General features: G+C 43.3%; 1 protein-coding gene across 16 annotated transcripts in view; it reads left to right on the top strand.

Annotated features, from left to right (window-relative positions):
* KALRN (kalirin RhoGEF kinase) overlaps positions 1 to 27955 on the top strand; it is a 673187-nt gene that overhangs the window by 66114 nt on the left and 579118 nt on the right. The window lies entirely within an intron of this gene.

Below are 27955 nucleotides of genomic sequence, written 5' to 3'. Positions count from 1 at the left end.
GTCTTATTTTTAAAAGTGTTGGCTCCTTTAAGAGATTTTGGCAAGATTGAGATGAAAACCCTGGTGGAAAAAGTGACCTGGGGGAGGCTCTGCTGCCCAGCCCAAGGTGTGGTCGTCTATACCAGGGATTGTCTTAGGTGTGCCAGGAGGTCAGTACCAGGTGGAAGCAGAGAGCTGCACACAGCAGGTGAACCAGGGCTGTTATCGGGGAGAAATCAAAGATGGAGGAAGCCAAACCAGCACATCTGAAAAGCAGTCTCACTAGCACTGAGAACAGGCCAGTGGGAGCCCAGACTTGAGATGAGATGAGAATGTTAGGAATAGAGCCAGAACTTGTTACTGGTGAAGATCATAGACCAGGGGAAGGAGAGGCCACAGGTGTGAATCCTCCTTATCTGTGTGACCTTAGGCAAGTTACTTAACCTCTCTGTGCCTCCTTCATTGTGAAAGAAAATGATAATGACGACAGTAGCACCAACTCAGAGGGTTGCTGTAGGGAAAAACTGCAAGTGAAATACTTATTCCAGTGCCTGGCATGAAGAAAAGTGCCCCTTGAGTGTTAGTTTTCTTTACCAATGCTCTTGATTCTCACTGTCTTACAGATGTCTTAGGAAAGACAGGAACATGTGGTATCTAATAACCAGGAGTTGAGAAAAGTCCAATTAAGAGTTGTTAGAGCCTTAGAGATAATTTATACTTGTGTAAATTAAAACAAGATTCAAACTAACATGATGCTAATTATAAAAAGTTAGATGTTAATATACAAGCTATATTAATAATAATTGGTTTTATTTTTTAGAAAGTGCTTGAATCCATGAGTTGCAAACTTGGGTTCAAGTTTTGGCTTCATTACTTTCTAAGTGCACTTGATTAAATGATTTACCCTCAAACTGACCCTTGGTTTACTAATTTCAAAAATGGTAAATGTTAATAATAATAATAGCTATATTATAGAATTTTGGGGAAATTTATTGTGTTAGTGCATATAAAAGTGTCAGGCATTGTTAGAAATGTCAGGTTAGTGAATTTATGAGTTAACTAACCTCTCCCCAAAACATTGTTTGCCAGATGTGTTCTTCCATGCATGTTTCATCACCATGTATGGCTATATTTGGAATGTTTATGGTCTTTCATAAATAGTATCTCTAGGGTTTTCTTTAATGTGAGTCTTTAGCAGTTTCTGACTGTGTAGGGCAACTTATTTCCAGGTTTTGGGGGTGGTGGGTGTTGATTATGTTGCCCAGTTCTGGTTAATGAGTATGACAGTATTATACATGTACATGTGTGATGCCTGCAGCCATGTTCAAGCAGAATTTTAAGATGTAGCAACTTTCCTCTAGTAACTAACGTTAGCTAACTTTGTGTAGACTGCAGCATGCTTTAATATGGTGTGCTAGGCTGAGCTGGCTCATGGGAAATGCTCAATAAATATTTGTTGAATGAATGGATGAATGATAAACCTGTCCTTCTGGGCAGTGAACAAAATTCCCTGGGATCTGCCTTTAGTGTAACTGAATTTAGCTCCCTTCATCAGTTTTTTAGGATTTTATGTTGTTTCACCCTTATCACTGTCATGCCTCATATCATTCTGAAAGTAACAGACCTCATGAAAGTAAAGAGGGAATAAGTAAGCAATAAGAAGAAGTGGGAAATGATAAGTTTAGCCCAGGAAAATGAAATAATCGACAAGCTGTGTGCCAGCCTGAGTCATTCTTTTGGCTGTGACTGGGGGATAAATGAATCTGTGATTTGACACACCTAGGAAAAGGGAGAAAAATACTGAAACACATCATGGAGCGGAAATAAACTTTATGAAGAAATGGCAATGCATATACTTGGTGATTGCAAATGAATCTTTTATCTCCCTCATCATTGTTCATTAAGGGTAAGGATTTAAGAACATAAAAGTGATTGTTTTCTAGGACTTGGCTCTATGTCATAAGATAATGAACTGCCAGGTTGCTCAGACGTGATTATGTTGATGATTTCTTTCATTAATATCAGATGCTGTTTTTATAGTGTTTGTTACTGGGCATTTGTGAACTCTGTTGATCACGTTCTGTGCTTTCAGATGGTGACTAAGGAGATGGTTCGTATGGTGGGATCTGTCCATCAAAAGAAGGGTGTTCATACAGATCTAAAACATGAGTGTGTGTATAAGAGAAGAGAAGTAACATTGCATTTTGTTGTTGAGTTTTAGTGTATCCATGGGGACCTGACAAGTGAGATGGGGGTTTATATTTCTTTGTTTACATTTAATTAAAAAAATTTTTTTGGTCATAAAAGGGGGAGAGTGAAAAGGCAGATGCTCTTTATTCGTAGAGCATTAGGCAGTGTTTCTCAGTGTGCGGGAATGACCACCTCTGGTAGCTCATGGAATGGTTTCAGGCAGTTTACAGGTGTCCCTGCATGCTTTCTTGCTGGTCACTGCTTGGCAGCGTCTGGAGGACACCCTGTTTGGTCCGTTGTCTGCTTCTGCTGTGCTGTCCAGCCCCTGCTCTGACCCTCTCCAGTGAGGCCTGCCTTAGCCCCACCCACCCCTCAGATCTCTCCTCATTCCTGCCCCTAGTCTCCCTTTTAACTTCCCACCAGCTTTCCCTAGGCCTCACACTCTGCCCTGCCTTCCTCTCTGCCCCAGATATCTGCCTCCTCTAGCCCCTGTGGTCCCTCAGTCTTCTCTCTGTGTCCCTAGAGCTCCTTTAAAGGCACAACCCCAGGCCACCTGTAACCCTATTCTGTGGCATTCTCTATTATTCTCTAACCATAGCCAAGACTTCATCCCTTCTCACTGCTGTGCCTGGACCAACTTGATCCCGTGGATCCTGGGTCTCCTGCCCTGGACCCGCCCTTCTGTGCTTAGTCACGTGCAATTCTTTGTGACCCCATGGACTATATAGCCTGCCAGGCTTCTCTGTTCATGGGAATTCTCCAGGCAAGAACATTGGAGTGGGTTACCATGCTCTCCAGGGATCCCTGGCCCAGGGATCAAACCCAGGTCTCCCACATTGCAGGCGGATTCTTTACCAGCTAAGCTACCAGGGAAGCCCTTCCCTCATTTCTGAGTGTTTTTTCCTCTCAAGAGTCACGTTTTGTTTCCTGTTGCTCCTGCCTTTTTATGTCACTTTGCCATTATCCCCAGTCTATGAGTTTCTTTTAAAAACAAATTTAAGAGATGGAGTTGATTTAAAATGATATCAAGGAAATAACTGTAGGAGGTATGTGGATATGGTGAAATGATGACAGAAGTACAGAAATGACTGGTGTGTGGAAAACTTAAGTGAGACGTTGAATTTACATCGTAAGTTTTAGGCCGCCAATTTCTTCTTGGTGCTTCATGTACATTCCTGTAGCTACCACAAAGTGATTTGGATTCTGGGCCAGAAACCAGCTGGTTCTCATTCCTGGATATATGCTGGAATCATCTGGGAGCTCTTAGAAAGCATGATGTCTAGCTCCTCCCTTCCCACCCCCTTCCCTTCCCCACTGCCCCAGCCTGCTAAATGAGAGTCCTTGGGAAGGGGGTTGGACACTAGCATGTTTAAGGAGCTCTGTAGGTGATTCTAATGACAGCCACAGTTGAGAACTGCTCATTGTCAGGCTTTCACATGGATGCCAGAGAATATAGGTAAAATTGACTTTTCAGCAAAATAAATGAGGAAATCAGTCACTTTATGGGAGTGGTAAACGTAGGCATGCACTAAGGAACAACATTTAAAAGAACGCAATCCTTTGGATATAATTCATGCAAGTTTCTTCAGAAATTTCAACTGCAATCAGTTTCTATCACTGACTAAACCTTTTTTTTTTTTAATTTTTAGCTTTTCTTGTTTGTAGTTTTTATTTTAAATTGAAGCATAGTTGATTAACAATGTGTTAGTTTCAGGTATACAGCAGAGTGATTCAGTTATACAAGTATCTATTCTTTTTCAAATTCTTTTCCCATTTAGGTTATTACAGAGGATTGAGCAGAGTTCCCTATGCTATACAGCAGGTCCTTATTGATTATCTATTTTAAATATAGCAGTGTGTATGTGTCAATCCCAAACTCCCAATCTATCCCTGCCTCCCACCCTTCCTCCCTGGTAATGATAAATTGTCTTGCTTAGCCCCTTCCTAGCCTGCCTTTTGCTGGAGACCCGCCTTGGTTTGGCTTGTCCTGTTGTGTGTATGTGCCCAGCATGGTATGTAGCTTCTTTGTGCCAACCTTTATGACTTGTTCTTTCCTTTCTATGAGGAAAAGGAAATCACAGCTTGTGTATGAAAAGCATGTAGGCTGGTTCTTCTTTGCTGGGAATTTTCTAATTAGAGGAGGTTAGGTTGTAATCAGCTTCCCACTGAAGTTGAATGTTCATACACTACACAAAGAAGTTACTTTAACTTTGTTTTTAAGTCACTAATAGATATCTCTTATTCAGTTGGCTTCTGGCACAAAACCACTTTCTTTTTTTTTTTTTGTCTTCTTTTTTGTTTTATTTTTCTTTTTTTGCAAGAATATTTAAAACATTTTATTTTTTTGTTTGTTTTTGTTTTTCCCATTTATTTTTATTAGTTGGAGGCTAATTACTTTACAATATTGTAGTGGTTTTTGCCATACATTGACATGAATTGGCCATGGATTTACATGTGTTCCCCTTCCTGATCCCACAAAACCACTTTCTTAAAGGGACCTATTGTTCAGTAAAAAAAATTGATTTCAGCACCCCTTGAAACACTATCTCAGCACAATTCCCCATTGCCCCACACCCCAGCAACCTTCATATTTTCCCTTCATGATTCAAGTGCTTCCACTTGAAATACCTGAAGCTTCCCCGTCTCACAATTAATCCACATCCTTCCCATTCCAAATCACATTAGCCCCCATGTCCTCCAGAAAATGTTCCCCCAGTTAATCATACTGGTTCTGTTCAAAGACACATGGGCATGTAGGTGCAAGGCCAGTGTTCTGTGATTCATGATGTACTCCTGTGGGTGGTAGAAGGACACACCTGATGGGGTATGGGGTGGTTGTGAGCCTTGAAGGAATTAATATGTGAGGCCAGGGCCTGGTATGAATAAGTGCTCAGTAAGAGCATGCGTACTTCCAGACTTCTGTTGTTTTTAGGAGCTTAGTTGCTTCCGGGGGTTCATCTCTTCCGTTGTGAGTAGAGCATCCCCAAGGGCAGGTCCTTGTCTCCCCGTCCCTTAGTATCCTCACCTGTACACCGAATTAAAGCTGTGTCCTGTCATGCATGTGTGCTTGCATAGTCGTGTCTGACTCTTTGCGACCCCGTGGACTGGAGCCCGCCAGGCTCCTCTGTCCCTGAAATTTTCCAGGTAAGAATATTGGAGTCGGTTTCCATTTCCTACTCCAGGGAATCTTCTTGACCCAGGGATTGAGCCTGCATCTCCTGCATTGGCAGGTGGATTCTTTAACATTGTATCTTATCAAGAAACCCAAATAAAGAGGCTAACAGAGTATCCGAACTCTCCAGGGAACTCAGAGGCGATTGGTTCTTTGCTGGTTGCAGGTAGAGAATTGTAATGACTTGACAGTTCCAGTATCTTATCCCCCTTGGTCCTCACTATGTCTCTCTGAGAACAGTTAATTTAGTTCCCCTTTTACAAGTACAAAATCAGCTTATGAAGGTTAAAAGACTCTGCTCAAGTCACAGAGCTGCTAAGAGAAGAGTCAAGGTCCAGGACCCCCAGCTCTCACCTGGGATGAGTTCTCTCCTCTACCTGTTCTTGTACTGGTGGGGGGACCCCATCTTTCTCTCTCTCTGGCAAACGTGTTAAACTGGGTGTGTGCCCATTTCCCATCAGTAGAGAAGAGAGTGTATCACTGGGATGTTTTTTCTGTGGTGTGAGATCACTAGACAAGATTTATCTAGGCCAAGTCCTAGGGGAAGGACACTGATAGCTGTGCTGGGAGGTCCTGGTGTGGGGTTTCTACCCGGTGAGGAGGTGACTGCGCTGTGAGAACAGTAAAATAGCACTTTCTGGGCGTGGCATGGGGCTTCCCGGGTGGCACAGTGGTAAAGAACCCACCTGCCAGTGCAGGAGATGCAAGAGACGTGGGCATGATTCCTGGGTTGGAAAGATTCCCCTGGAGGAGAAAATGGCAACCCATTCCAGTATTCTTGCCGGGAAAATTCCATGGACAGAGGAGGCGGTGGGCTACAGTCTTATTGGGTCACAGAGTCAGACACAACTGAGCGACTAAGCACCCACATGGCCTCCCAGTGCTTGTTCTTTTTTGTGGCATTTTCAATGATAACTGAGGAGAAGTGGGGCAGCTGTGTCCCTGGATGGTCAGAAAGCCAGCTGTGGATTCCCAGTGTAGGTGAGGGGTTTGCTCTTCACCTTGTGGATGGAGGGTGGTATGTTACCAAAGACACTGTCAAAACAATAAATAGAATTGTTAATATCAGTGGCAGTAGTAGTACTACCTACTAAGGCCCCAGGTATAGCAGGGAGTGTTTAGGAGTAGGAGGTAGGATTTCTGCCCTCAGGAACTTACAGTTCAAATTCCTGAAAGATCTAGAACCAGTGGTAATCTCTCTGAGTCGCTGTTGGCCCTTCTATCAAGTGATGGATCTTATGAAAAGGATCCCTTCCAGCTTTAATGTTCCATGGTTCTATGTGGATAATACCTGTAATAAAAAGATAGTGCTAAGTTGTGTCTGACTCTCACAATCCCATGAACTGTAGCCTTCCAGGTGCCTCTGTTCATGGAATTCTCCAGGCAAGAATGCTGGGTAATACCTGTAGATAATACATCCATAATGCCTGCAATATATCTGTGTGATCCCACAAAGTATTTCATGTTGAATTGCTAAACAAGTGCTATGCACTCACAAGGGGGAGAAGTAGTTGGGTCTGAACGAAAGAGGCAGTATTACTGCTTCAGCAAGTATCTTCTAAGAACCTACTATATGCTGTGCCCTATTCAAGAGCCTAGAAATACAATGCTGAAGAAGATAGTGTTCTTGCCTTCATGAAGCTTTAGGATTTAGCAGAGGAGACACACACTAACAAATACCATGGTAAATAATACAATGACAGGTAAAGAGGAGAGAACTGACTTCAGCTTTAGTAGTACTTAATGACCAACCTAGACAGCATATTAAAAAGCAGAGATATTACTTTGCCAACAAAGGCCTGTATGGTCAAGGCTATGGTTTTTCCAGTGGTCATGTATGGATGTGAGAGTTGGACTGTGAAGAAAGCTGAGTGCTGAAAAATTGATGCTTTTGAACTGTGGTGTTGGAGAAGACTCTTGAGAGTCCCTTGGACTGCAAGGAGATCCAAGCAGTCCATCCTAAAGGAGATCAGTCCTGGGTGTTCATTGGAAGGACTGATGCTGAAGCTGAAACTCCAGTACTTGGCCACCTCATGCGAAGAGTTGACTCATTGGAAAAGACCCTTATGCTGGGAGGGATTGGGGGCAGGAGGAGAAGGGGACGACAGAGGATGAGATGGCTGGATGGCATCACTGACTTGATGGGCATGAGTTTGAGTAAACTCCGGGAGTTGGTGATGGACAGGGAGGCCTGGCATGCTGCGATTCATGGAGTCGCAAAGAGTTGGACATGACTGAGTGACTGAACTGAACTGAACTGACTGAATGACAAGGATGGATATTGGAGAGTACAGATTGCCTGGAACATCTGTGTGGTAAGGGTTCAGTTTGGCAAGGTAGGTTGGGATCATCCTGTGAAGATTCTTACTTGCATATCACATTAAAGACAGATAATAGCAGAGCAGAAGCATTTCATTTTTTTTAATGCACTGAACAATTTCCATGTACCAGGCAGTAGACCAGGTCCTGAGAATACACAGAAGTATAACATAGCATAACAAAATGCCCACTTCCTTCATTCAGTGGAAGTGTTTTTATTTTTCTTGAGAGCTAGGATAAGAGATGCATGGTTTTGAGTCATCTGCCCCAAAATGATAGTGAAATTGATAGTAGCTCAGGAAGGACAGTACAGGGGAAAAGATGACTGGTATAGATTGGTTTTGGAAAGTGTGGACATGGGGAGACAGTGTCAAAGGGATGGGAAGAGTATTCCTAAGGATAGGAAGAAGCCAGGATACAGTATATTCTTGAGGGTAGAGGAAAAGGGACAGTTAGGAGTCCCCATTTGCCGGGAAGTGGGGCAGTGTGAGGAGTTCGGTGACAGAAGGCATTGGTGACGACTCATAGCATTGTTTCAGCAGCCTTGATGAAGAGAAACCAGATTGTGGTGGGAGGAGGTGGTGAAGATGAGGCAGCAGCAAGCACATATTGTTTGTTTGAGAAATATGTCAGAAAACGCAAGGTAAAAATAGAATGGTGGTTGATGGGACATTAGGGTCAAGCAATGGTTTTGTTAAAGAAGGGAGGCTTGAATGTGTTTGAGACTGGGGGCGGGAGCCAGTGATGAGAGAAGTTTGAAAATGATGAACAGAAATGGATCGATTAATCCATTTAAGAAATATTCATTGAGCACTGACAGTGTTCCAGGCACCAAGCTATTTGCTGGAGATACAGCATGAATAAGGCATGAAGTCTTCATGAAGTTTACATTCTAATGAGTGAGGCAGACGATCCATGAGCCAAGCAACAGTTGAATTGAAAAGAGCTTGTGATAAGTAAAGTGCAACAACGACCTGGAGGAGGTAGGATTAGGTTGACTGAAGAGTGCAGATGGAAGTGGAAGACTGGAGGAGGGAGAATGCTTCCTTTGCTGGAAGGAAGGAAGAAGGGGGTGCTTAGAGAGCTATTTTTAAGTAGGAAAAAGGAGAAATGAGGAAATGCAGTTCGGATGGCCTTGATACGCTTAGCAAAAGAGTAGGCAATGTTATGGGCTGTCACTGAAGAGGTAGGTAGTTCAAGACTTTGCGTAGGCTCACCTGTTTCATTCAAGCTGCCAGCAGGGCTGTGTGTAGGGGGTGTTATTCTCATTGCATAGGTGAGGTAGCTGAGGAGACTCAGAGGAACCCACAGCTAGAGAGTATAGCGGGGAGGAGTAGGTCTGTCACCTTGGTACTCAGCCATTGGGTAGCTCAGAGCGGACTGCTAATGAGTGGAGCCTTCTATTGCCATCAAGAGTTGATTCAGTCCTACACCCTCCTCAGAGAGAAAACCCTATACTGCACCCTGGGGGAGACCCTTGGGGAGAAGATGACACCTGTGCAAGAACTGTGTTAGAAACTGATAAATCAAGCCCTCAGCATGTACTTACTATTAAGCACACTGTCCTTGTATTTGGATTTTTAAGAATGTAGATAAAGAAAGGGAAAAGGGTATTCAGGGTAAGAGAAAATGCAGAGTATTTTCTAGTGATTCAGAGGGAAGGTGTAATCAGAGAAGACTGGGGCTTTATCAGATAGGAAGGGAATTTACTAGTTCAAGAGATGATATTGGGCCAAGTAAGATTAGTGGCGAGTAAGAGGAAGTTTTCATTTCTCATCCTTTTGCCTCCATAATTGTACCCTCAGCAAAAGAAAAAAGAGACAGAGTTGGAAGAGACCTCTTATTTTAGAGATGAGGAAACTGAGCCCAAAGAGATGATTTCACTTCTTAAAGCCATATAGTTAGTTGTTGGCTGAGCCTACCTTTGAAGCAAGGATGCAAGAACTCCTAGTTGAGGCCTCTTTTCATTATATTCCCCTGCAGTTTCAGCTCAGCTCTGCGCCTTTTAATGTGCTCAGCAGCCCCAATAGTCATTGTTATGTGGAAGACTGGAGGAATTCATGGGTTTGAAGGGCGCCTAGTTTGAATTAAGCTTTTCAAGGCTCTAGGAAAAGTTCTAAGAAGCCCCAAAAGCAGAATTGTATTTTTTTCTCTATCCTCCCTTCTTATTATCATGAAAAATAAGTTGAGTGGAGTTGGAAGTGGCACCTCCTGGCTCTCCTGATCTATTGCAGAATCATGCTCTAAAGAACTCAGCCCTGAGCAAAAGCAGAGGAGTGTCTTCCCTATAAACTCAGGCTAGGAGGAAGAACTGGCGTGGGGCTTTTAATCTACATTCATGCCAAATGAAATCTGCTAGATGGGATATAATGAGCTCCATATTTTATAGACTATTTTAAGCTTGTCTCAAAATAAAGCACAGGACTAGGGGTGGAGGAAGGACGTAAGTCTTGAAGGAAAAAATGCCATGGCTTACTCATCAGTGTTTTCATTTTAATGATCCCAACCCCAGTACAAGTCCCTCAGTGACACTGTAATGGAAACCACATTTTTTTTTTCCTTCTGGAAGTTTCAGGATGAACACAGCCAAATGCTTTGAGGCATAATTAAGGTTACAGACTCCTATTCCCAGTAATACACGGACCTTTCACCCCAGGGGCTCAGCTAGAGACAGTGTGGTTCAAAAGCAGTTGAAATTATAAAGACATTTCTTCCGCCAATCTCTGGCTCACCACAGCTTCTTTTCTGGGCCTTTCCCCGCTTGCCCCCTCCCCACCCCCCCATCCTGCCTCCCTCCCCTTCCTCTTAACTGCTGCCTCATCCCTGGGACGGAGTAAACCAACACGTAAGTAAATAAGAACCCCAGTGCTGACTCCTCCTCTGCCACAGGGAGAGATACTGCTGTGTCTCAGTAGGCTGGACAGGGCTGGCGGAGGCAGAGGCAGACACACATGGCAGCCAACGGAGCCTGCCAGTAGGTGTGGGTCCTGGGAGGAGGTGGTGCCTGTATCATCAATAGGTATGTGAGGAGGTGGGGAATATTGTGCACATTACAGGTTGGAAAATCCACCTCATAGGAAGGTCTTGAGGATCTAAGAGAACAAGGTGGCCCCTTCTCCTGTGTTTGAACATGATGGGTTGAGAACACTCTGTTTGCATCTCCTTTGCCTCGGCCAGCTCTCTGAATCTACATAGATCAAAGTTAAGAATCTTGGCATGGCCGATTCAATTATGTGGGATTGTTTTTTCCCTTTTAACCACATCTTGAACACCTGTAATATGTAAGATAGTGGGAACCCTTGGTTCATGTATACAAACTCTCTCTGGCCATTTTCTGTCCCATCTTATTCATGTAGGAAAGGCTCTGGATAGCATAAGGACCAAAGGAAGGACTAGGGTGTTTGCCCCCTGGTGGCCTTGGACCCATGCTTTGCCCTGACAGTGGTGATTCTGGGACAGAGCATAGTGAGACCCAGCTGGGACTTTGCGTGTCTCCTTATAGATCACACCACAGCTCCATATGTCTTCTCACCACCTCCATCACCAAAGGGCAAATGGTCATGTTCATAATATCACCTTAGAAGACATGTTAATGTGAGTACATGCTTCATTCATCTAACATGTGTTAAATACCTCTCCGAACCTCAGCTTCCTCATTTGAAGAATTAGGGTCATGTCTCTCTGTGGTTGTCATAAGAGGTCATCGCTAAATATTTCCAGCTCTACACCTTTCAGGCATATAGTAAGATTCCACTTTCCTACATCTTTGGCTGTGTGAGTTACTTTGGCCAATGAATTGTAAGCAGAATTAGGTGTTTCATTTCCATATGGAAGCTTTAAAAATAAAATACAATTTACTCTATTCTCCCACTGTTTGATCAATTACAGGATCTCTATTAGATTTTAAAGCCTCCATCAGCATGGGACCCTGAGTGACTATGAACATAGCCCTCTGCTGAACCATTTTGAAGATATAATATGAGCAAGAATAATCTATTTTTTCTGTATACCAAGCCTGTATTAACTAATATGTATTATCTTATAAGGCTTTGTGGGGAATTATGAAAAATTGAAATATATATGTTGTGCATGCCACATAGCAGGCATTTAAAAATGGTGGATACTTCATTCTCATTATGAATATCATTTAGGATGTGGCTGCAGGTAACTCAACCTAAACTCAAAATGACTTAAAGAATAAATAACTCTCTTCTTTCCCTACTTCTTTTAGTGATTAACAAGAAGCTCAGAAGTTGGACCATTAAATCAGAGGCTCAATATCATAACCAGATTCTCTCTAATTTAGTCTAGTTGGGTTTATTAGATTTCTGATGTCTACAGGTTGCAACTCATCAATTTTGGAAAATTCTCTGCCATTTCCCCCCCTTCTCTTACTTTTGGGATACAGTTGATTAAAATGGAAATTTCGTGACGTTGAATTCATTTTGAAAGTGATTGAAGTTGAAATTTCTCGTGGTATCTTAGATATTTCTTATCATTCTATATTTTCACAATTTTATCTTTCCATAATACATCCTAGATGTTTCTCTTCCAGTTAATTTTTTCTTTTTTCTTAAAAAAACTTTGTTGAAATACAGTAGGTTTACAACGATGTGTTAGTTTCAGGTGCACAGCAAAGGGATTCCGTTCCATTGTTCCGTTATAGTTTATTGTAAGATACTGAGGATAGTTCCCTGTGCTAGTCAGTAAGTCCTTGTTGGTTACCTACTCCATAGATAGTAGTGTGTATATTTTAATTCCAAACTCCTAATTTGTCTCTCCCCCCGTCCTTCCCCTGTGGTGACCATAAGTTTGTTTTCTATGTCTGTGAGTCTATTTCTGTTTTGTAAATAAGTTCATTTGTATAACTTTTTTTTTAGATTCCACATATAAGAAGTGTCGTATGATATTTGTTTATCTTCTAGTTTGATTCTCTATTCAGCTGTATCTAATCTGCAGTTAAACTTGTTCATTGACTTCTTAATTTCAAGTGTTAGATTTTTCCATGCTAGAATCCTTACTAAGTTCTCTTTCAAATCACTTAAAAAAGCTTTTAGTTTAATTTAAAAAAATCTTTTAAGCTTGTCCTTTATTTCTTTGACCACAATAGATACATTTACTTCATAGTCTCTATTTTATAATTCCAATATCTGAAGTCTTTGTGGGTCTGTTTCTGTAGTCTGCTGTTTCTGATGATTCTTACTCAAAGTATCTTTTTCCTTGTGTTCTCTTTGGTTGTTTCCTGGTCATTATTTTTGAAAAAGATTTTATGAGAATAATTTGAAGCCTAGAATGGTGACTTCCTCTTGCAGCAATCATTTTCTTTTGCTAGACTCCAAGGGGTACCACTAGTCCAACTCCACCTTAACCCAAGTTGAATGCTTAAGGTTCCTTGGACCCAGATTACAGGCAGCTGTGTTTCAAGTTTTCATAAGAGCTGGCTTGTTTCTTCTAGATTGACTTTACCTTGAGAGCAAAACCCTCCCTCTGGAGGAAACCCAGCTTAGTGTGGGGTGTTATATATCAGAGTTCCTTCATTGGGCTGGCTCTGAACTTTGATTTCTGTTCCCTTTTCTCTTCTGGGCTGCCAAAAGCACAGCTTCCTTTTGCCGCTATTTCTTATAGGTTGCCAGATACTTTCAGGGCAAAAAGTAGCTTTGTGTTTTAAGGCAACTTCTCTGGATTCTTACTTTCTTCAAGGCTTTGGCCTAGTTACTTAGCTCTTTAGTGCTTTTAAGAAAGTTAAGAGAAAACCCCACAATTTCTTCAGTGGGAGGATTGGTCCTAATTGCCCAACCAGCCATTACAAGAAATGAAGGTCCCAGGACTGTATTTCTCTGCACTATTCTCTTCCTTATTGTCCCAAGATGGCTGCTACAGTTTCATATGTCTCATGAACAATGCACAGCAACTGAAAGAGACTATTTTTCATACATGTATTCCCAAACAAGTGGCCAGAAAGCAGATGCCAGTTCCATGATTAGTGTAACAGAAGTAGCATTTACCCTGTGGGGCTGAAAGTGTCTCTGCTTCCCATGAAGCACAGATACTTGATTCCTGAACAAAGTCTAGGTCCTCTAAGCCAGGAAGAAGTGGGTAAGTGGCTACTGAGCAGAAAAACAACTTTATCTATCACAGTCTGTGCTCAGCTAGAGAAAAAGATTAAGTGTAGCCATGTTTCTTGCCTATTTGCTGAACTACATGCTCTGAATGATTGCAGAAAAATGTAAAGCCACACCCTAATGGAAAGGATTCAGAAATGTCAAGGGCATGTTCGTTGAAAACTCAGTTTGGAACCTAAAAACTGTGAAAATTTTCTATAGCCTGCTATCACAATAGAATAATTTCGTTTAATCAAAATATTCAAAACCAAAATTCTATGGTAGAAAGAATGGCCTCATAGGAAATTTATTCACAAAATTTAATCACACTACAAATTACATTTGTAAATTCATACTGCATAAAATGTAATGCATGTTATATGGTTCCACTGGGTGAGCTGGGTCCATCCAGGTGTTTCTGGCAGAAATGGGGTGCAGCTTGCAGAAGAAAGACCATAATAAGTTCTAAGAATACTCACAGACCTTGGGGGCATGGGCGTCACTTCCCCAGCAGGGCTTCTGGGAGTGTCACTTCCCTAGAAGGCTGTCCTTGCTCTAATACACCTGCCCTCATTCCCTAGGAGCAGGGTTGGAGCACAGAAGTGAGGTCTGAGGGCACCAAAGACAGCCTTTCCTGCAGGCCACTTGCTCCCTGCCTTTGGGAAATCAGATGGACTCCATGTCCTCTCTTTGGGACAAGAGGACCCATAAGGAGGGACATTTACCCCCCTGCCCTGCCCTGTCTGGCCCCTCTGTAGTTTCCACTTGAGGAGAGGAGGTCCAGTTCCTGACCCAGTGCCTCCCGCAGGTTCAGAATCCATCTCCCTCCCTCTCTTTTCCATAACCCATGTCTGTGGCTTGACCGCATCTTAGAAGTTCCCTTTATCAGTACATTATTGCTCCAGGTTGCTAGCTCTTGTCTGTCCTGCACTCTACCTGTCCTGCACCTCCTAGGACCCCCCTGCCTCAGGCCCCTTCCTTTCTTTCTCCCATGGGCCTCAAAGAAGATACCCTCAAAGAAGATACCCAAAAAAGGTGTGTCAAGCAACTTGAATGTGTGCATATTTTGGTCATAGGAAGATGAGGACCCCTGAGTCTGGGGTCAGTGCTTTCAAGTAGGGTGAAAGTGAGTCGAAAGTAGGTTCTGTCCCCTTTTGTCACCGCCATGCTATTCATCCTTAAACTCTGCTGGTTAAAGCTATTGATTTGCATAACCAGACTCCTTTAAAAACCAAAGAAAAACCTACAGCTTAATAAAGTTTGGAAGCATCAAGCCCAGTGGCTAGGCTTAGTTTGCTGATGGACTTGCCTTTAAGGCAGTATGCTGAATGGTTCAGTGTGAACCAAAAGTGGTTCAACTCTGCCACTCACTACTGCATAATATTTGCTATGTCACTTGGCTGCTCTAGGCCTTAGTTTCCTCATTTATAAGATGCTCACAATATCAGTCATTATCTTGTAGGGTTACTGTATGGATAAAGTGATGTTAGCTGTTAATTCTTAACCCGTATTGCTTACAGTTTACCTTTTGAATGGGAAAAGGGTGGTGGAATGGTCAGGAGGGGATCTGGAGCCTAGCAGCTTGATGGGCAGGTTTTAGAAGGGTGAGGGAGACCGTGTGCTGCCAGTGCTGGGTACCGAGTTCTGTGAGAGGGCAGTAGAGTCTGTTATCAGCGGTGGAATCAAAGAGCAACCTCCTCTGGCCTTGAAGTTTGGCCTGAGGCCCTGGGGAAAAACTGCCTCAGGTTGCCCCATGCACCTTGTTGTTTCCTGCAGGTGTGGAGTCATCCATCAGTTACTCCTTTGAAGACCTGCCTCCTTTCCTTGAGGCGACTTGCCAAGCTGGGCTGCCCCTGAGGGGCACTTCCTTGCCCTCTGGGCAGGTTCAGCCTTTCAGCTCAAGGTGCTTCCTGCCTCCCTGGAGTTCCTTCTCCATTAAGTAGATTAAAGGTTTGGATGACCCAGCCCAGAACAATGGACACACTAATTGGCAGGCATAGAAAGCTTCAGCACTGATAAAGCTTCAGGCCCTGGGCAGTATCTGCTGAAATCCAATCTTATCAATCACTTCTGGAGAGAAGGACCTGTGCAGTGGTGAAGGCCCACTGGAGGAAGAAAGGAAGGGGCCTGAGGCAGGGGTGTCCTGGGAGGTGCAGGACAGGTAGAGTCTGCCCTGGACAGAGGCACTGAAAGGAGAAGGAAGTCAGAGGAAGGGTTTCTTGTCTTTAAATAGGAAAGGTGGTTGTAGTCAGGGCTTCTCCTTCAGGGGGATGAGGGATGAGGCCTGAGGCAGCTGATTGGGGGAGACACGTGTAACTTAGTGCACACTGTGGCCACTTTGTCAGAGAGGCAAGCAGCCTAGTGGTCCCGGTTTGTGCGAGGGGTTTGAATGGGAGGAAGAGGAAGCTGGGTTTTGGAGAGACCACACACTCTCTTTCCCAGATATCCATCTCTAGCCAATCCCGTGGACTGGGGTATGAGCCCTGAGGAAGGGGTGTGCTGCTCAGAACAGGAGGAGCAGGTCTCAGGAGGGTTCTGTGTGACGCCTGGGGAGAGGTGATGCCGATCTCCTGGACAGAGCTGGGAAGGAGACTAAGCTTCCACTGGAGGTGAGAGCCAGGGCCAGGGGGACTCCAGGGAACGCACGCTGTTTGGCCTGTGGAGTGTTGGGGATTGGAGAGCCCTGGAGTCAGTACCCTGGGTCAGATGCTGGATTCCTCAGAGAGGTCACCTCAGACCTCCTCCAGCAGCAGTGGGCAGCCAGAGCAGGAGAGAGGGACGTGGCAGGTGTGGCTGGCGGGTCACCCGGGGAGCACAGGGAAGATGTGAAAGGGCCTCCTGGACACAGTGGAGAGACTTTTCAGGGGCTGACTTACCACATGAAAAAGAAAATCAGGCAAAGCCAGTGGAATTTGAATTCTCTTGTCTGGTGAGGACTTCTTATCTGGTGAGGACTAGAAAACTCAAGTTACAGAACAAACATCTTGGTACTGAGAGACTTCTTAAATTGACAAATATGTATCGAATATCTGCAAAGATACTATTATGAGAATGAACAAGGCAAGCTATCTTTTTCTTCATGAAAATTGCAGTGAAGGGAAAAGATTGTTTATTTGGAAAGTGCCATGGGAGCAGCAAAGAGAGAGAGAGAAGAATCTCAGCTGTGGATTTGACCTTGATAGGCCTTGAAGGATGGGTAGAAGCTGGACTTGTGGAGATGGGGGAGGGCAAGAGAGGAGAGGTGCTGGGGGTAAGTTTCGGAGTTGGGGAGATAGTATTCACTTGGAGTCCAGTGTGTATGCTCATTGTGAGTATGTGTGTAAGGGATTTGGGATAATGAGAGAGAAAGCTGGAAAGGTTGCTTTATGTTCCACACTGTGGAGATTTCAGATTTTATTCGATAGTTTATGGGTAGCTATTGGGAGATTTTGAGCAAGGAAAGTAACTTGATCAATCCTTTCCTACCCCTGACTGAGGTCACTTGGTAGTAGCACTGGTGTTGGGCAGGGCTTCAGGCCATGATTGCTTCAATATGTTCTCTTCCTGGCTTTCTCACAGGGGAGCAGTCGTCATTTTATTTTTACCCACGTCCCTGTTTAGGGCGTGCGTCAGATTAGCGGCTCTTTGCCTCCAGTTGGAAGAGAGCTTCTGTTCAAAGTGCTGTGTGGGTGGAGTCCTTCCGCCACTGTCCAAGCCCTGCTGCCCTCCTGGGTGTTGACCTTGGCTGTAAAGGGTGTGTCCCTTGATTTAATGCTGTTTGTTTCCCCTACTTTTTCATCTCCTTCCCGGTGCTCCTGAATGAACCAGGTTCCTGTAGGAAGGCTGTGCAAGGGGCAGCCTATGACTCGGGTGTTAGCTAGGGGAAGTAACTAATAAATGAACAGTCAGTCATCTTGGGAATGTAGATCTTTGCTTCAGCCAGATTTACTTTCTTTTACCATAAATACAAGCAGCTTCATAAATTTAACTTGGTTTCCAGAAAGAGACCCTGGTTCCAGGAACATTTCTCAGTATGGAAGACAAGATTGTCAACAAAGATGGGGATGCATTTTTAAAGATAAGATCTATTGACCAGGACATGGTCTCAGTTCAGTTCAGTCACGCAGTCATGTCCGACTCTTTGTGACCCCATGGACTGCAGCATGCCAGGCTTCCCTGTCCATCACCAGCTCCCGGAGTTTGCTGAAACTCATGTCCATCGAGTTGGTGATGCCATCCAACCATCTCATCCTCTGTCGTCCCCTTCTCCTTCTGCCTTCAATCTTTCCCAGCATCAGGGTCTTTTCCAATGAGTCATTTCTTTACATCAGGTGGCCAAAGTATTGAAGTTAGGACTGGTCTACAAAGAAGCAAATTTGATGGCTTAAAATTTCTCTTCTGTATTCAAATGAAGGGGATAGTGCAGAGATGTTTTAAAATATCCTGCTGGTGTTGTTGACATTGTTGGCCCTGACACTACATTCATGAGGAGAACCCTGTGGCTAAGTTATCTGTTAGATAATTTCTCTCTGGTTGCGGTTGGAGACTACATCTTCCATTCCAGTCGGTAGTCTCTCAGTAGCTTTTTCTTAGTCATGCAAGAGCCAGCAAAAACAGTATAGACAGTTAACAGAAATCTAGACCTTCTACTGGAAAGGGAATTCAGATTATATGGCCTGTTGATAGTATTTGTGTTGTAATTTAGTGTTTTGGGACATTGATTAAATACTTCCTAATTTGCCAGGAACTGTCCTAGGTCCTTATCTCAAACCTCACAATAGCATTGTCCCTATTTTACATATGAGGATACTGAAGCTCAAAGAAGTTGTGACTTGCCCAAGTCATCCAGCTCATATAATGATGAGTCAGGATTCTCACCTATGTTTTCTTATTCTACACCTCATATTCTTTTCCACTTCTCCATCTGAAAACTGATGAGAATACCCATAGCCTAGACAGCTGGGGGTAGTTAGATGTTGTACCATTAAGTGACATCTTGGAATCTCCTCTGGCCACCAAGGTGTACTTGGCCATGATTTTGGGCCTCTTCATTCTTTGAAGGAGGGTTACATCTCTCCCATTTGGTTAACATCTGCTCATTGCCAAGTGGACTCCTGGAGATCTCTCTTGCTCTATCTTTTAGCTCCCAGCCCTCTGCTGAATTGGAAAAGTGAAAGATGGAAGATCAAGTGCAGATACAAGATCAGATTTCAGACAGTGCAGGTTTCATTCTGATCTGTGGCAGCTCTGAGGGAGAGGAGGGGGCACTGGCTGGGTGTGTGGATGAGTGTATGCCGTTGACCCGCTGCCCTGAACAGGGGATCTTTATTGGGAATTTCATTTATGAAAGAGAAAAATCGTGGGGTTTTCCCCTTGAGCATGTGGGGGAAAGAAAATCAGAAAATTATCTGATATTTAAATAACTAAAACATTTTTTAAGAGTTACCTCTAGGGAAGGCAGAATTGATGTCATTTGAAGGGAGCTCAGTAAGTATTCCCAGCTCAAAACCTCTTTGACCCTGGCAGTGCCTTGGTACCCAGAATGATTCATTCTTTTGGGCTAATGTCACTCAGCTAATCCTTTTATGAGTGGGAAAATAATGCACTCTGGTGTTAATTTAAGATTCTTTGGCTCCGGAAGTAGAGGAACATGAAGGCTATGTGTATGTGTGTGTGGAGTGGGGTGGGTGGTGTCTAGAGTGGATAGAATGACTCAGACATGGTGGGAGATATTTTGGGATGGCTTCTTAGAAAAGTGATTCTTAACATGCTGTGGTGGCCAAGCTCTTTTAGGAGCTGTGCATTGGAGCATTCACCAGGTTACTGGTTTCTCAGATAATGGAATTAGCTCTAGTAATACAAGGTACAAAGCCATTATTAACATATAAGCCTTTATAATTACTTTTTAGAAGTCCCTTTTGCTTTGGCATAGTAAATCTCTCTCGTGGTGCCAAGGATTTAAAAATTTTAGAAATGACATTTAGGTAATGCAAAAGGTAAAATTCCTTTGGTTTCAAGTTGCCTTGGACATCTACTCATTCTCTCCCCACCCCCAACATTTTTATAGTGCGTACTAAGTCGCTTCAGTCATGTCCGACGCTTTGTGACCCTATGGACTGTAGCCTGCCAGGCTCTTCTGTCCATGGGATTCTCCAGGTAAGAGTACTGGAGTGCATTGCCATGTCCTCCTCCAGGGGATCTTCCTGACCCAGGGATCAAACCTGCGTCTCTTAGGTCTCCTGCACTGGCAGGGGGGTTCTTTTCCACTAGTGCCACCTGGGAAGCCCTATATTTTTATAGTAACTATGGCTTATTTGAATATTTATTACATACCAGGTTTGTCCTAAACACTGGAAAAGTATCTTCTTATTTAGTTGTCATACCCCTGGGAGGGAGTTATAATTCTTTAGAGCTTGTGAAGCACCTCCATTATCTCACTTGATTCTTCCAACAATACGTATTTCCCTATTATACAAGTGGAAAGTTGCCAGAAGTTGTGACACTGGAACATGAACTCAGAGGTCTTTATTGCAAGTCCAGTCTCTTTTTGACCATATCAAAATGCCCAGCACATGCCTCACCCCTGTTCTATACAATCTCTCGGGATTCTGTGTCTGGGAGAGGTATCTGAGCCAGATAAGCTTTAAGATTGTATATAGGGTTGAGAAATGCAAGATGAGAAGGAGCAGGGAATGGAGATGTACTGGAGGGCTCTGGGGCATGTGTTAGAGCAAAAGCATGACCCAGGCTCTCACCAGGAGGGAGCTGGAAAGGAAAAGCTTCCAGTTTGGAGGATAATGAGGCTCTACCCTGCACCTTTACATCTGTGAGGTGATGATCTGAAGACTCACTGATGAATGGGTACAAGTTTTCAGACCTAAGAAGATTTTAAAATAAATATTTAATTGGAACAGATTATGCTGTGAATCATTAAGATAAACATAAATCTCATGAATAAGTTTTCTCATTTCTTTGAATCTCAATGAAATATTTATTGAGCAAAATGAAGTCAACTCCCTGCTTTGCATGACTAAATGCCATTGCTAGCTTCCAAGAGCAGCTTCAGGATCCTTGCTGGATCAAAAGGATGGGGAAGGAGGCAGGAATACTTTCAGGCTGACACAATGTGAGCAGGGATCAGACTGCTCACATCTGGGAAGGCTGAAACCAGGTCTGGTGTTGTCTGTGATAGAAAGGGGAAAGTAATTTTTGGTCATTTAATGTTGATTTTGAAGGTCCTGGGTTACTTGTTCATTTTGGAAATGGGGAGGATAGGCTTTTAAGTAAGTGAGTTGAATTTTCAGATGGTAAATCATATGATAGCCTATGAACATGTCCAAAACTTGGAACTTTAATGCCCCTATAGGTGACACACAGATGCCTATGCCATTCTCAGGCTGCCAGTGCTAATGGTATACTCATTGGTGGTCTAGGTGACAGGACTCACGAATCCCCATAGGGGTTGGGAGAGCATCATCAGTTCACCTAATCTCAGCTAAAGTAGTAAAGGATATCGGTTCATCTCCTCACAGAGGTCAGCTCCAACCACTGACTTGTTTAGCTGAGGCATCCCTTAAGAATTATGAGGACAGGGCTAGCTGTTCCATGGATTTAAAGAGATAGAACCAAAAGACTGCAAGCATGGGTACATGTCCAGGGTCTCTGGCCTCTCTGGACTGGTTTTGGCTGCAGCTGTTATGCCTGATGGGAGGTGTCCTTGACTCCTGGGTTCACCATCTTTTGGTAGGCAGACCCTATGTAGATCACATGATGGATGTTTTTCATGGGTGGTCTTGTCCAAAGTCAGGCTTGCTGCTCCAATTTCATTCTGGTTTTCTTCTTGCAATGCATAAGTGGCTTATTTCAGTCCTCATGGATGAATGATGACTTTATTCCCCTCTCACAGACACAGTGCTCTGCTTTGAGAGACAGCTTAGTCAGCATGTCGGGGGATTGTAGGTCACTTAGTATTGATTATATTGTTTTCCTTGGTCTTAGGCTTCCCATTTTCTAAACCTATGGTATGATTAACAGAATTGGCATGGAAGAGATTTCCCCACTGCAAGGGGAATTACTAAATTCAACTAAAAATGTATTTGGGACGAGCTATGTACCCAGTCCTGGTACTGGGTGCCAGGTTAGATGCTGTAGAAGATACAGAAATGTTAACAGAGAAATTCTTGTCTTTGGAGAAGCTAATTGAAGAAAATTAATTTGAAGAAAATTAAAACATGTTTGTTTATTTCACACAATTAGCTAACTATTCATTCAACATATATTTACTTAGCACCTTCTCTTGGTGGTGGTGGTGGTTTAGTTGCCAAGTCGTGTCTGACACCTACCACCACATGGACTGTAGCCCGCCAGGCTTCTCTGTCTGTGGGATATCCCAGCCAAGAATACTGAAGTGGGTTGCCATTTCCTTCTCCATGGCATCTTCCTGACCCGGGGATCAAACTCGAGTCTCTTTCTTGGGAGGCAGATTTTTTACTGCTGAACCACCAGAGAAGCCCCATCACCTTCTCTTACCACACCAAAAAAGAAATCAGAAGTGCTTTTGATCCCATGCTGCTTAAAAAGACTTGTTCATAATTATATGGGACTTCCCAGGTAGTGCTAGTGGTGAAGAACCTGCTTGCCAATGCAGGAGACATAAGAGACATGGGTTTGATACCTAGGTTGGGAAGATCCCCTGGAGAAGGCATGGCAACCCACTCCAGTATTCTTGCCTGGAGAATCCCATGAACAGAGGAGCCTGGCAAGCTACAGTCCATGGGGTCGCAAAGAGTCGGACACGACTGAAGCAACTTAGCACATAGCACAGCATAATTATCTTATGAAGTGGAGAGTAATATGAGTTTGGGAAAATAATTATATTGTAAAGTGGAGAGTGATAGATTTTCTGTGAAAGAGTGTATTTGTTGCAGGGGGTATAAACACAGCTTCTACTGATATATCAGAAGATGGAACCACTAGACAGAGATTGTTTACTGTTTATGTTGTTTTATGCCAAGACAACCTAGCACAGTGCCTGGTATACTTAGATAGTCAATAAATAAATATTGAATGAATGAACTTTTTCTAGGCTGGAGAGATCAGAGAAAGTCTCATGGAAAAAGTCCAGCTTGATATTTTTCACATGATAGAACTTGGGTAGCACTAGGGAGGACATTTCAAGTTTTTCAGGGAAAAATCCCTGCTACCTCTGCAACACTCTGATATTGATTTCTTTCGTGTTTATAAATTATTGTATAAGTCATTCATGAGCACTCAGCCACATCTTACCTCCTTTATCAGACCATTAGGGAAGGGTTGAATATGGGGCCCGTGGTACCTGGTTGTACAATGAAGTGCGAGAAAGTGATTTATTTCTACTTGAAGCAGTTTTACAGTTTGAGGATGCCTTTGGATCTCTATTAAACAAGGCTGTGGACTGGAATTCTCCATAAGACTATTAATTATTGAATTCACTTTGTTGTAAAACAAAGCAGCTGCTTATTGGTGTCAGCTATTGACGATGCAGAGTGAGTCAGTATCACTCTAAGTGCCTCTAATCACAGGTGGACCTGTTAGCAGACACTCAGGAAGAAGACAGGACACCGCAGTGCACCACTGAAGGGCAATTAGTGGCTTTGGGGGTCACACAGCATCCTTCTCCCTTTGGTCTCCTGGGTACTTTTGTTGGATAATCAGAGATTTTAGTTATGGCTCTAAAAAAGGAAAAAGGGTTCCAGTGAGAGAATTCTGGACTATTAGCTTGCCACATGGTGAGGTGAGTGCTGCCTGGGAGTTTGGCTGCAGTGGTTGTGAAGGTTGTTCTGCAGGTGGTGGTGCTAAAGAGGAGATCAAGTTCTTGGGAGTTGAGGATTATTGTCTCCTGGGCCATGGGGCTGGATGTACCCGGGTGGCCTGCAGTGCTGGAGAAGTCTTGGCACCAGCCGGCTGTAGCCCTTGTGTCCTTCAGCAGGCTCTGAGAGCTAGATCTACTCTCCTGTCTCCTGTCTAGGGGTACACAGGCTGGGCTTACAAGATCCTTCTCAGTAGGCATCTTTATAATCATGTGCGTGGCTTCTGAATGTACAGGGTCCATGTTAGCACTGTAGCAACAAGAGGGGCATTCAGTGACATTTCAGCAAAATCTGTGCAGAGCCTGCACAGAAGGGAAGTACAACCCTAGTTCAGACTCTGGAGTATAAAGAAGACACATGGTCTATGCATCACCCCCAATAGAAACAGGCTGCTTTACAGTTTCCAAAAAGGTTCACATGGATTGAAAAGTGAAAGTGAGTGTTAGTGGCTCAGTCGTGTCCGACTCTCTGTGACTCCATGGACTGTAGCCTGCCAGACTCCTCTGTCCGTGGAATTCTCCAGGCAAGAATACTGGAGTAGGTAGCCATTGTCTTCTCCAGGGGATCTTCCCTACTCAGGGGTTTGAACTTGAGTCTCACGCTTTGCAGCTGGATTCTTTACCATCTGAGCCACTAGGGAAGCCCTTCACATATATCACTTTTTTCTAGATGGGGAGATTGCAGTTTATACAGGTGAAGAGAGTTACCTAAGGTGACCCAGCTAGCACGGAGGAGCCATGCCTTGAAGCCAGGGCCTCAGGTGACATGCTTCTTGCTTTGTTCTTTCACACTGACACTTCCAAATCATGAGAACAAAAAATATGCATGACCTGACTCAAAATGCTAATATTGTAAAGAGGAAGGGACAAGGTTAGAGGTGGTGTGGTGAGTAAGCAAGAGTTCCAGGAGCAGGTGACTTTGTGCTGTCATGCAAAGGACAGGAGGCCATGGTTATGGTGGGCAGAGGGCTGCATGTGGTGTTCCTGGCAGGTATGGTTGTTTAGGTCCACTCTTCCTTTCTCTTGGGCATGCCAGGGAGACTGGGGGGAGTCAAGGACACCGAGGGCCTGAATAATTAAAATCAGAGGAGATACAAACGCTCTTTTTAATGTACAACATAATCTGCTTTTCCTAGAAATGCTTTCAACACACTGCCCACAAACAGCAAAATACCTTGGAATGAATTTCTTCCATTCCTCGTCCTTGGTTCCCCTGTAAGCAGGAAAATGCTTGGAAGGACTGAGAGGGTAATATAAAAAACCTGGATAACACACAATTAGGCCATCAGCCCCTCGGGTTGATTTGGCCTGGGCTCCGCCAATCAGGTGTTTCTACTTGAGCAATGGTGGCTTCATGAGTTAGAGGCTCCATCCTGGTTTGGGGAAAAGAAGTTGACTCTACCAGCTTATAACCAGAATTCAACAGCTCACCTATTAATACTCCTTCCCTCCTCTAGCACATGCTGCTGCTGTCACTTCAGTAATGTCCAACTCTGTGCGACCCCATAGACGGCAGCCCACCAGGCTCCCCCATCCCTGGGATTCTCCAGGCAAGAACACTAGAGTGGGTTGCCATTTCCTTCTCCAATGCATGAAAGTGAAAAGTGAAAGTGAAGTCGCTGAGTCGTGTCCGACTCTTCACGACCCCATGGACTGTAGCCTACCAGGCTCCTCCGTCCATGGGATTCTCCAGGCAAGAGTACTGGAGTGGGGTGCAATTGCCTTCTCCACCTCTAGCACATAGCACAGCATAATTATGTTGTAAAGTGGAGAGTGATAGATTTTCTGTGAAATACTGTATTTGATGCAGGGGGTATAAACACTGCTTCCATTAATAGATTAGAAGATGGAACCACCAGGCTGAGATTTTGACTGTTTATATTGTTTTATGCCAGAACAACCTAGCACAGTGCCTGGTATACATAGATCCTCCTCTAGGATGCCCTAAAGGGACATCTCTTCTGCTTCTATGGTTTACCTTGATGTTCACTGTAGAAAAGTTGAATTAAAGAGGATCATGGTTTTGGGAATTCCTGGCCAAGAATAAGGAGAGACTTCATTGCCTCAAATTAATGATTCTATTCTTTCTTTCTTTCTTTATAAAATAAGTCATGAGTGAAAGTTTCTGAACTTGAAAGGACAGATATGAGGAAGATTTTTCAGCCAGTTCTCTCTCTCTCTTTTTTTAACTCAAAATTACATTTACAAATAATTCAGTGTTTTATAAACTATTTTCTCAGCCACTAATGGTGAGTTTTCTCTCCTTCAGCCGTTGAACTATTTCAAAAGCTTGAGCAAATATTGGAGAACGCTTTCTTTGCTTCCCACCACTGCTCCAACTTAGTGGAGGCGGACAACAGAAGTTTGTGGTCTCAGGACTTCATCCGGCCACTTATCTTTCTGGTGATTTATATCCCTATCTTAAACTCAAGACAGTGGACAGGGATGACATTCAATCACAACTTTCCCTTTCTAACTTGAGGGTACAACGCAAGGATGCATGCTTGCAAGAATTTCTCAAGGCGTAATAGAATGTAAAAGCTATTCCCTTGCTGTAACTTAGGTAAATTTTCTTGTGGAAATAGAATGGCCCCAGCCCTGTTGTACCATGCTCCCCAAGTGATAGTTTCATCAAGTCCATATGTTCACAGATGAAGGAAGTGTTGTCACATGGCAAATGGCCAAGAAAGCTCCTGACCCATTTCCACAGGATTGTCCAAGAGTGCCTGGCACATTCTACCCCTCAATTATTCCCATCAATTGTGAACAGATGGGCATAGTACTCTTTAAGTCATAGTAAAATGACTTGTATCTGGCCATCATCCAAGCAAAATGAAAGAAGGTACTGTTGTCCATCTGGCTCAGCTACAGTATAAGATTCATAAAATAATGACCCCTGATTTGATAATGACAAGAGTCCAAAGCTGCCAGGATAGGCACTTTTGTGGTGGCACTCAGAGACCACCATTCACAAGTTTCAAATTGGTTACAGATTTGTGTACTAGACTTGCCTTGTTGTTGGCTTCCTTTAATTTGCAACTCTATGGTCTCTCCATTGTGCATCAACTCGTTAAATATCTGATAAGATTTCCCCATTTCAACTTCATTAGATTAGGATTATCTGCCAATTTAGGAAGGGATCAATTTACTTTAAATAGATGGTTCTGTGAATAAGACAATGGACCTTGAAGTGTCCCTTATACAATTATACAGGGTAAATTTTCTAATCCTCCCCACTTTAGTAAGATTTCTGGATCCTATACTCCAATGCTGACTGAAGCAACTAGACTAATTTGCCAATTCCATGTTATCTCCTTTCCAGTTTGACTCCAAACTGCCCTCTTCTAGGAAGTTGGCTTTGTTTGACTCTATTCAGTTTTGACCACAGATTTGTAGATTCATAGAATCTTAGTTATGGATGAGACCTTAGAGTCCACTGAATCTAACTTCCACTTGAGGCAGAAATTGCCTCTGGACGATGTCTGAGCAGTGATGATCTATAGGTTTGGTGACAAGTCTCTAATGATGCCACATGACAACTCCTTTTAGTGTTGGACAGAGCTAACTGCTAGTCAGCTATTTGATGTAATTGAAATCTGACTTGGTCTGATTTAGGCACATTGATCTGAGTTCAGCCCTCTAAAGTAATATGGAGCTATATAATTTCATTTTTACTTGAAATCCTTCAGATAATTGAGGACAGCAGTTATTATTACCACACAGTTTATTTGGCAATGCTTAGACTTTTCGGCTGGTCCTTGTGTCTCCTTCATTTTTGTTTTCTTTCTCTTAGGCTGCATTTACTTTATTACTCTTACTCCACAGTCTTACAGGCTAAACTTCTCCATAATTATGTGTCCCTTTAGAATTTATGCCTTTGATGTGTACAGTATGTTTTAAGTTACTGTATTATTTCCTTCATTCATGTGTTCCCTCAATTAACATATATTCAGTGCTTTTGTGCTTGTCTAGGCTAAGTGTTAGGAAGATAGCAATGAATAAGGCCAACTCCTTGCCCTCAAGATGCATTTACTGATGTGCATGCTTTGACTTTTTCTAGCTGTTTATATATCAAATTTATCAGTGGAATCAGATCAACCATCAGAGAAAATGGAAGCCTGGAGTGCTGAGACATAGATGCTACCAACTAATGTTTGTTTAACTGATGGCTTTACTTTTTGTATATTAAGAGACATTTGTCCCTGAAAAAGATGTATTTCCTGCAGAGATTATTTAGATAACAGTGATGAAGACAGAAGCCCGAGATGAAATAAACTTGGGGCTGAGGATGGAGGTCTCAGCCCCATCCCTCTTTACTGTTTGGCCATTCAGAAGTGGATTAACACATACATATGGAATCTAGAAAAA

Source organism: Cervus elaphus, chromosome 19 (assembly GCF_910594005.1).
Source record: "Cervus elaphus chromosome 19, mCerEla1.1, whole genome shotgun sequence".
In the NCBI taxonomy this organism is placed as follows: domain Eukaryota; kingdom Metazoa; phylum Chordata; class Mammalia; order Artiodactyla; family Cervidae; genus Cervus; species Cervus elaphus.
The sequence above is the reverse complement of the archived record's forward strand: the minus strand, read 5'-3'. Positions and strand labels throughout refer to the sequence as shown.